Raw genomic sequence first — 9663 nt, 5'->3', positions numbered from 1 at the left:
TGATGAAGTATAAGCCGAGGGGAAGGTGTATCATCAAAATAAAAACACTTGTTTATCATATTCGTAAGATATGGAGATCGTTACCAGTATCTTACGCCGAAAAATTAGTAAAGAGCATGCCGAGATGGTGCCGACTATAATTGCTAATGGAGGAGAGTGGACCCCTTACAACATTTTGTACAAATATAAAAGTCTTGTTGCAAGAAACCAAATGTCACAAATCCAAACTGACAGTTACAGGTTAGAAATGAACGAGCGGCATGAGTGACAGCCATATTACAATTCCGACCGACGAGCCTTGCCGACTGATTCCGAGAGTCGACGAATCGACGAACGGCCTTAGCTCCTATTGGCTAAGTGTTGACGAAAAGAATAAGAATCAGAATCAGAATCAGAATTAGAAGAAAAACCTACAATTTCTGGCAGATTCATGAATGATATTACGATATCTCAGTTGTACATAGACCGATTTTATTGATTTTGATTTTATTAGAAAGCTTATATGCTTATATTTTTACATAAGAAAAATGCCTTCAGATTTAGAATATACAGCAGGCGTGACGAGATATTAATGATAGAAGTTTCGGGTTAGGTTGGAATCGCAGTTTTACGAGTAAAAGATACGTGGTAGCGCCAGCGCCAGTATACACGGTGACGTATAATTTTTCATGTATTTGGCGTCGAGACGCTGCCGCGTCTCTAGATAAATATTAACAGTAATATAGCCGACACTCTCTTGTGAGACAGACTGTACAGTGAAAAATATATAATAATTATTATCATTATTCAATGAATTGAGAGGTTAACACCTACATATTACATAGTGTAACGGAATTAGGAGGGAACGTAAAGGAAAGTAAAACTAAATTACGTAAATTAAAGGCACGTGTACTTTATTCGGCGTCCGATACTCGAATGGCATCGAATGGCATCGAATGGCATCGCCAACGGTTCGCGATCGTCAAACGTTTTTCGGCGCGGCGTGTTCGCCGCACGTATCGGGTTACATTCGCTTCGAGATAGCGTAGCAGAATCCTTACAATACATAGATATATAGCGGACTGCGTAGATGGCTCTAGGAACCTTGTCTGTAAACGAACTCGACGGCGCGGCGGCCCAATAAGTTGATGATTGCCAGAGTGCGTAATATTTTGATAGCGGCATGACAAAGTGTCGTCGACGCTGATCACTAATGAAGGAGGGCCTTTTTCCTCCCCTTCCCGTTGCTTCCTCGAGGAACAACGGGTTGAGAGTTTGGCTAGGCAGTCAGTAACGAACCACCGAACAGTTGATATTGTGCAATAAATTCTACCTTTGTTACTGTTAACATACCAGGTCTCAGTCATATCGATTTATTCACCCACCTAAACCCTAAAGATGTACAAATAGTCGTCTGTCGAATAATTTAATTATAACGTTGTCGGGAACTACTTTCAGAGGTGTTTATATTTCAACTTGAACAATCCGTCTGCCTCGTTCCTTTTCGGCGCCCGTACACGTATCCTCAAACACACACATTCTCACACCGATCACTCTGTACATTAGCCAATCATTCGTCTTGTCACCTCGCTCATTGTCGCTCGATCTCATTCGTTTACATTCATTCGGCGCGCATTTCGCACTCATTTCAACATTCACTCGCCACAACGTTATATAGTAGGTATATTATGGGATATAAAAAGTGTGGTTTCTACAAACAGGAATTGTGACAATGAACGAAACGTTTTTTTACGTTTTTTTAACGAAACATGTCAAATGAAAACAATGATTATTTATATATTAACAGTTCGATATATTTTAAAATCGACTGACTTCGCTCGAAACGGACGACTTTCATTCGGATTAGAATTGAAATTTCCGAGAAAAAGCTGTTACGAGCCGGAGGGGGCGCACTGCGTAGCCGGGGCTTTTCTATTGGAATATGGTTTTGTTAATGGCTTGACCAGTGTTGTTAGGTAACACTGGGTGGCTTGAGGAAGTAGACGCGGAGACGAGCCCATGTATGGCTAACGTGAGGAGCCGCAGGAAATGTTAGTATCAGGCCTCGTAACAGTTTCTTGATATACCTCGAGCGGCAAAGGTACACCTTAGTGGGTACTGGACTGGGTATTCAACAGTATGAAACTTTTGATAATTACTTTTACGATAAGACCATTTTAGCGAATCGTGTACCATTAGACGATGAAGAGGAGATAGTCGAACACATTATAGAGGGTATTTCCGGACGAATTTTGAGGAATCAGGCTCGGATGCTGCGTATCAGAATAAAAGCAGACTTGTTGTTAACGTTCAAAGGGATAATTCTTCAGGCGGAATCGAGGGGGACGTTCAGAACGAGGAAAGGTAACACTAAGGAAAAAGATGCGGTCAGGTGTTACAATTGTAGCGGTCAAGGACACATGGCAAGAGACTGTAAGAAGCCATTGCGCGAGAAAGGGGCATGTTTTGTGTGCTTCAAGATGGGACATCAAGCAGTAGACTGTCCGGATTATAAAAAGAATAGAGGACCCAAGACCAACGATCGCGGCAGACAACCCGAGGTGACGAATATATACGACCAACCAGCATCGAGCAAAGAATGTCGAGAAGTAGTTATGTTTGAAGTAGGAAACTCTAGTATACGTCGGGTCTTGAATTTGGATACACAGTTGGATACGGTTCATAGCTGAAGGGTTGATGTCTCCAGTCGAGCCTGAAATGTTTAATTATACAGGGGTGAATAGATCGCCAATTTCAATTTTAGGGATAGTCAATGCTAAGATAGGTCTTTATGGTAGAGTTGAAGAAAACGTCCCAATTTTTGTAATTGGAGAAAATACTATTTGTGTATCTGCTTTGCTGGGAAGGGCTGTTTTAATGAAAAAATTCAATTTAGAATTAAAACGGTCTACAGAGTGTCATGAAATGTCTGAAATGCTTAATATTGAAGTTGATAATATAGATAAAATGACTGACGGATTAAAAATAAACAAGGATTTGGACAGTAAGACTGGAGTTAAGTTTGAAAAATTATTCGTTGGGGAATACGTAGTTCCGGAAAGGCCAGCAGAACCAGGAGTAAAACAAGAGTTAAAGCTTAAATTGTTTAAAAATCGACCGTTTCACGCAAGACCCCGTAGGTTAGCTTATGATGAAAAACAGAAATTGAGAATTATATTGGATCAATTGCTGGAAAAGGGATACATTAGACCGAGCAATTCAGAATATGCATTGACTATAGTGTTAGTAAGAAAAAAAAATGGGGAGATCAGAATGTGTATAGATTTTATAGTGTTAAATGATATGTTAGTTCGAGATAACTATCCGTTGTCCACAGTTGAGAAGCAAATTGATGCTTTGGCGAATGGAAAGTATTTTTCGTCACTAGATCTGAAAGATGCATACTTTCATATTAAGGTTGCTGATGATTCCATTAAGTATACATCTTTCGTTTCTCCGTTTAGACAATTTGAGTATACGCGAATGCCTTTCAGAATTAAGACGGCTCTGGCCACGTTTCAGCGTTTTGTAAATACCGTTTTGGAAAAGGAAATTAGAGCAGGCACAGTTGTTGTTTATTTGAATGATATTCTAGTAATAACCGAAACGCTTGAGGAACGGTTTCAAGTATTTCGTAGAATGTTTAGGTTATTAGTAGAGAATAAGCTTACGTTGCGATTAGATAAGTGTAATTTTCTGGAAATCAAAATTAAATTTTTGGGATATATAGTTTCTACGAAAGGGATTCGATCTACAGCAAGTGACATCGAAGCTGTGCAGAATTTTCCTTTGCCTCAGACCGTCCGCGAGGTTCAAAGTTTTCTGGGTTTGTGTTCGTTTTTTCGGAAGTTTATCGAATCATTTGCGTCTATTGCTAAACCCTTGTACGAGTTGTTAAAAAAAAATATTCAATTCAAGTTTAGTGAAGAACATTTAGAAGCTTCCAATATTTTAAAGGCGAAATTGACGAGCTCACCTATTTTAGCAATCTATACCCCTAAAGATGAGACCGAATTATACTGTGATGCAACTGGGAAAGGTTTCGGTGTAAGCTTTTATGCAAAAAAAGACGGATGGAAAATTACACCCTGTTTTTTATTTTTCTAAACTAACGACGGAGACAGAAAGTAAATATCATAGTTTTGAACTTGAAACGTTAGCCATTATTGATGCTTTACGCAGATTTCGTGTGTATTTGCAGGATATGAAATTTAAAATCATCACTGACTGCGATGCTTTGACTTTAACTTTGAAAAAGAAAGAACTAAATCCGCGAATTGCTAGATGGGCATTGGAGTTAATGAACTTCGAGTATACCATAGAGCATAGACCGGGAATTAGAATGAGACACGTAGACGCGTTAAGTCGGAAAAGTGCGGTTATTATGGTTATCGAGGATAACCCGCTGGAATGGAATCTGTTAGTGTGCCAAAATCAGGATCCGACTATAGTTGAAATTCAAGAAAGCTTAGAATATCAAGAGGACAAAATGTATGAATTGCGGAACGGATTAGTTTATAGAAAGAAAGACGGTAATTTGTTATTTTATGTTCACAGGCAAATGGAGACTAATGTAATTTTTAAGTATCACGATGAAATGGGACATCTGGCGAAAGAGAAAACATGCGGGGTAATTTTGCAAAGCTATTGGTTTCCAAAAATGTACGAAAAAGTCCAAATACACATTAAGAATTGTTTGAAATGTATTGCGTTTTCACCGATATCGGGAAAAAGCAAGGATTTCTTACATGTTATTCCTAAAGGTAATGTACCATTTTCAATGATTCATGTAGATCACGTTGGTCCTATTGATAAAAGTCGGTCGGTAAAACAGTATGTATTTGTGATTGTTGATGCGTTCACTAAATTTGTCAAGTTTTATGTGACTAAAACAACCGCTAGTAAGGAAGCAATTATTGGTTAAATAGCTATTTTCAAAATTATAGTAGACCTGATGTGTTGGTGTCTGACCGGGGAACGTGTTTTACGTCGAATGAGTTTCGGAAATTTCTTGGGTCAAAACATGTTAAGCATATTAAAATTGCGACGGGGTCACCCCAGGCGAATAGCCAAGTTGAAAGGGTGAATCGGGTACTCATTCCGATGTTAGCAAAATTGAGCGACAACGAAAGCGGTAAATATTGGTACAAAATTATTGATCAGATAGAGTTTGCGCTTAATAATACTATACACAAGTCTACGGGTCAGACGTCTAGTATGTTATTATTTGGAGTGAATCAGAAAAGAGATGTTCCCGATGATGTAAGGGAATATCTCGATGGAATGTAGCCAGAAAACAAAAAAGTTGATCTTGGGCAATTGCGTAGTGAAGCGTCGAAACGTATTGTGAGAGTACAAGAATATAGTAAAAATTATGTTGATAAGAAAAGATGTAGACCGAGAGAGTATGAAGAGGGTGATTTAGTGATGGTAAGGAATTTTGGAAGTACATCTGGTGTTGCGAGGAAATTGACACAACAGTTTAAAGGCCCGTATGTAATTCATGAAAAGTTAAGGAATGATAGATATTTGATAGAAGACCCAGAAGGATTGCAAAATTTTCAAAGACCATACCGAGGGGTGTGGGGGGCGAGAAACATTCGACCTTGGAAAGATATGAATGTAGATGATGATGTGGTCGGATAAACTAATTAGTAAGGATAATTTCTATGTAAATTTTCGTTATATATTTTTATTGTAATTTCTTTTATGTTTTGAGTAAGAGTGTGATATATAATATGGTAAGTGTCTGAGTGTATGCATGTATGCGATGGTTGCGTGGGAACGCGGTGTGGTTTGTTTATTAATAATTCGGTGTTGAGTTCAGTTAAGACAATTGTAAGAATCAGACATTAAATAATTCGTTATCAAACTGTTACGTTTAAAAGTTATTAGATCCCTACAATATATATTCTGATATGCACCGGGACTTACAATTGTTATGAAAGTAATTGTCGCGGTGTACTAATGGTAATAAGCTAAGTTGTTACAAATATGAACTGAGTTGAAAGTAGAGTTTCGATTCCGCGAAGCTAGAATCTAATCCTTCTCGGTTTTCACGAACGCGAGCAAACGGGGGACGACTACAACGATAAAATAATGCCTAACAGTAGACTACGTACTGTATGGTTAAGATTTTGCTCGAAGGAGACTTGAACCCGGTCTCACTAAGTTTTCTCGTGTAGATAATTCGTAAGAGCACGGACAGACGTGTACGGAGCCCTTTCTAGACTTTGACTAGACCCGATATGCCTTCGTCGTCACCCTTTTTATACTCAAAAATCATAGGCCAAGGGGTGGCGGAAAAGTACATTGCATGATTCCGAGATTTCCGAGGGACTACGTCCTAGCTTCGCATTGGTCTCGAATTCCTATGCCTACGCGAAGAATACCGGGTGCGCACATCCGACTCCAAATAAGGAAATTTAGAACGGGAACGTAACAAGGCAATGAACCGAAAATTAAATTTTTCATCGTCACCTTTGCTAGAAAAACAATGGATCGATTTTTACAAAATAGCAGACTAAAATAGCCTCTTAAAACAGATCAAAGTTGAGCGAGTGTCTCGGGTGGAAGTTGGTCATAACGTTGCTCCCCGCGTGCAGTCTGCGGTGGATATTAAAAACAAAAGCTGCCTCTTACAGGGCATAACATGAATATAACGTCGCGCAATATCTTACGGCTTAAGCTCTTCGGCTTAGCCCGTGGACCTTCATGCATTATGGATTTTACTTTGAGAAAGCGCCACTACCCCAGAAGCCAGACGAACTAAGAAACCATGAATATACAATACCGCGGTATGCATATAGATTCATCCTTTTGTGAATCAACTTTAATCACTTTCGACGAGCGCACTATCCACTCGCCACTAATAAATGGAAAATCAAGTAAATTCGATCTAGGTTCATGATCTTTCAAATCTTGGGACGCCTACCGAGCATTTCGTTATGCGATCTAAAAGCACGACACCATTTTCTAAAATCAGAGGGTCAGAAAGAAGCGAGCAGGAAGTTGAACATTTTGTGTTCTTGCGCATAAATATGCGCATAAATATTGATTACATTGTTACTGTGTCGATTATTTCATACGAGTGAGTGTAAACTTAACTAAAGTTCGTTGTGTCACCTAATCACAACAAACGTTTTTTGTAATAGTGAAAAGTTACAAATATAACACATTTTTAGTGTTATCTGAAAATTAACACAAAATAATAGTTACTTCAACTGTTTGGCTGTTGTGTGATTAACAATGATATTGTAAATATTCGGTACATAGAAAATAATCGATATCATACAATTTATTTATTTTTATAAACATTTCTGCAAGAGTTGGTATTTGTTTCTGAAATTTTTATGTATGACATATGTTTATAAATGTAATTACTGGAAAATTAATTATGGAGGTTAAATTGGCTCAGAAGGTTTGCCTGCCACTGATTAATCCAACAGTGACATAACTAAATAGAAATTTCTTGTTATTGTACCCTTTGATGAATTATATTTTGTGAATTATAAGATATAAATACAAACATAATTAAAAAGAGTTTCCTTTTACAAGTTAGGAAAGTAAGGCAAGTAAAATAGAACAAGATAACTTGAAAATTAATATTAGAATTGAAATACCATATGAATATTGTAGCATACACACATATTATACACATATATGAAAGTAACATAATTTGATAAAATAAATTAGAATACTATACCTTAAAAATTAAGATTTAATTTAAACTTTTATAATCGAGATACCACATGAATATTTCAGCATATCCACATATTATTTCAATAATATATACATTAAAAAGTAATATAATTTTGAGTACGTATACTGTTACTTAACATTGGAAAATTTATAGAATGAACACTAATCCCCCCAAAAACCTGTAATATTTCCGCCAACGTAAAAATTCTCAAGTTACCCAACTTCGACAATCCCAACTAAACTTCTTTTTACAAGAATTTCTGGCCGCATTTAAAAAAGTTACACGAGCTAGAAAACGGAGTCGTCTTATTATCCTCGACGGCCTAACCGATTTTATAGATACAACTTCGCAATTTCGCGATTAAGGGGCATGAATGAAATGGTATTCTGATACCAGGCGTCGATCGGGGAAGGTTTTTAAAGGTTACGAGTTGCGAATTTAGAATCAGTCTGCATGCCGATGGTATAACGGGCTACAGCTGTGAGTGGCTACGATCTGGCACGAATGGCAAGCGATATTTCCAGGCGAAATGTCGTACAAGCAATACGAATCCATTCGTTCGTGATGTGTGAAGATGTCTGAAGATCGATTTAAAGGGACATGTGACAGGCTGAATTGAACGATCGCATCTCCGTATTTTCATAATCGTTTCAAAACTGTGAGCTATCGAGGAGGATGGCTACGTATTCGCCTTTGAAGTTACATGTTCGTGGCAAGTTTTAACGCTATAATTGCAATTTTGCATATGTATTTATAATTAATGAAAGTGAGCAACGGTAACAACGTTCCGTTTAACAAACAGATCGAGACGAAATTAATTATTTAACAGACCCTTCACAGACGTCTCGATAAAGTTATTGTTAGCAGGTTGCAAATAAACACGACGACAATAAAAAGAGATTTGCTTTAATCAGTAAAATAATTGTATTCTCAAAAGGACGCTTCACCTTACGAACTTACAACGACGCAACCGGTTTTCTCTTTATTTAAAAGAAGCAACGGTCAAAGAGGTTACTACGCATCTTTTGTACGCATAGCAGCATTCATACAGGCTAGGTTGTAACAGAAGGCGCGAATCCTTTATTACATTCAAACCATTTAAGTTGCATTTTCAACAGTTATACTAACATTTTATTTATCGAAACCTTATTTATAGACTTTTTAATTCTAGTGTTCACCTTCTGAAATTTATTCACTGTGTTGTTGATTGTCTACTTACAATGTTCAAACAGACTTAGCTTTGGATGTATGTAGTAACAGTAGGAAGGAACTAATGTCAGCCTAGATTAACATACAGGGTGGTCCACGCAATTGTTTCAAGTCATAACTCCGTCATTATTGCATTTACGAAAAAATGCCAAAGGAGAAAGATCAATGGTTCGAAGAGCACTACATCTTTAGGCCTTTAAATTTTTTAAAAAATGATTAGGATATCATGGCAAAAAAATTATTAGTTCTCGGGGTATATTCAAAAAATGTCTTTATTGAAGAAGATGCTCCAACGCTTCTCCATTACATTCTAAACATCTCTGATAACGTTTTTTTATCGTTTGTATAACTGCGTTTAAATTATCTGCATCGCACAACACAAAAGTGTCGTACATATCTTGTTTCTCACTGTTAATAAAATACATTTCCTTGTATTTAGTGAAATACATTGTATTAAATGAAATAGTTACATTGTTTCAAATTCTTAGTTTTCGTACTCAAGTTACGATACGTGAATTGCTACTGAATGATGAAATGCTTACTCGTACAAATCAGTTTCTGTTATGATAACAATGTCCAAAGGGTGTTTACCTTACTAGTCATGAAGCGTTTGACCATCTTCTTCAATAAAGACATTTTTTGAATATACCTCGAGATCTAATAATTTTTTTGCCATGGTACTCTAATCATTTTGTACGTAGAATGAACGGAAGAATCGATCTGTGTAAAAAAGAATATTTATTTCTATTTAAAGAAATGATGCAATTGTTAAC

This window comes from Hylaeus anthracinus, unplaced genomic scaffold, assembly GCF_026225885.1.
Source record: "Hylaeus anthracinus isolate JK02 unplaced genomic scaffold, UHH_iyHylAnth1.0_haploid 11980, whole genome shotgun sequence".
Taxonomy (NCBI): Eukaryota; Metazoa; Arthropoda; class Insecta; order Hymenoptera; family Colletidae; genus Hylaeus; species Hylaeus anthracinus.
Note: the sequence above shows the minus strand (reverse complement) of the source record.